Genomic DNA, 1,782 nt, shown 5'->3' with positions numbered 1-1,782 from the left:
AAAATCCAAGGTCGTCTAATGTAGGGACGTAAGACACGAAATCAAAATTTTGGCATAAAATCTAAAATAATCATCAGACAGTGGTCATCCAAGGCATATAAGAGTCGTCTAACGATGCTGAATGCAATAAGCAATAGCAACTTTTTAATGATTTTTTTGGATTTTTGTCAAAATGTACCCTTCACAACTTGGTACAAGTCATAGGACATGGGTACCGGTATGACCGACGGAAGATTTTTGGAGAAAAAATTTTTTTGCTCTAACTTTGAGTAAAACGGTCTCAGGATGCATTATTAATCATGAAAAGTGATCTCCGACAGTAAATAGCGAAAGTTACCCGACCATCAAAGTTGCATGGCGGTGTAGGAGACGAAAATCCAAGGTCGTTTAATGTAGGGACGTAAGACACGAAATCAAAATTTTGGCATAAAAGCTAAAATAATCATCAGACAGTGGTCATCCAAGGCATATAAGAGTCGTCTAACGATGCTGAATGCAATAAGCAATAGCGACTTTTTAATGATTTTTTTGGATTTTTGTCAAAATGTACCCTTCACAACTTGGTACAAGTCATAGGACATGGGTACCGGTATGACCGACGGAAGATTTTTGGACAAAAAATTTTTTTGCTCTAACTTTGAGTAAAACGGTCTCAGGATGCATTATTAATCATGAAAAGTGATCTCCGACAGTAAATAGCGAAAGTTACCCGACCATCAAAGTTGCATGGCGGTGCAGGAGACGAAAATCCAAGGTCGTCTAATGTAGGGACGTAAGACACGAAATCAAAATTTTGGCATAAAAGCTAAAATAATCATCAGACAGTGGTCATCCAAGGCATATAAGAGTCGTCTAACGATGCTGAATGCAATAAGCAATAGCGACTTTTTAATGATTTTTTTGGATTTTTGTCAAAATTTACCCTTCACAACTTGGTACAAGTCATAGGACATGGGTACCGGTATGACCGACGGAAGATTTTTGGACAAAAAATTTTTTTGCTCTAACTTTGAGTAAAACGGTCTCAGGATGCATTATTAATCATGAAAAGTGATCTCCGACAGTAAATAGCGAAAGTTACCCGACCATCAAAGTTGCATGGCGGTGCAGGAGACGAAAATCCAAGGTCGTCTAATGTAGGGACGTAAGACACGAAATCAAAATTTTGGCATAAAAGCTAAAATAATCATCAGACAGTGGTCATCCAAGGCATATAAGAGTCGTCTAACGATGCTGAATGCAATAAGCAATAGCGACTTTTTAAAGATTTTTTTGGATTTTTGTCAAAATTTACCCTTCACAACTTGGTACAAGTCATAGGACATGGGTACCGGTATGACCGACGGAAGATTTTTGGACAAAAAATTTTTTTGCTCTAACTTTGAGTAAAACGGTGTCAGGATGCATTTTTAAGCATGAAAAGTGAACTCCGACAGTAAATAGCGAAAGTTACCCGACCATCAAAGTTGCATGGCGGTGCAGGAGACGAAAATCCAAGGTCGTCTAATGTAGGGACGTAAGACACGAAATCAAAATTTTGGCATAAAAGCTAAAATAATCATCAGACAGTGGTCATCCAAGGCATATTAGAGTCGTCTAACGATGCGAAATGCAATAAGCAATAGCGACTTTTTAATGATTTTTTTGGATTTTTGTCAAAATTTACCCTTCACAACTTGGTACAAGTCATAGGACATGGGTACCGGTATGACCGACGGAAGATTTTTTGACAAAAATTTTTTTGACTCTAACTTTGAGTAAAACTGTGTCAGGATGCATTTT

This window comes from Anopheles maculipalpis (assembly GCF_943734695.1).
Source record: "Anopheles maculipalpis chromosome X unlocalized genomic scaffold, idAnoMacuDA_375_x X_unloc_1, whole genome shotgun sequence".
NCBI lineage: Eukaryota > Metazoa > Arthropoda > Insecta > Diptera > Culicidae > Anopheles > Anopheles maculipalpis.
This window is presented reverse-complemented; position numbering follows the sequence as displayed.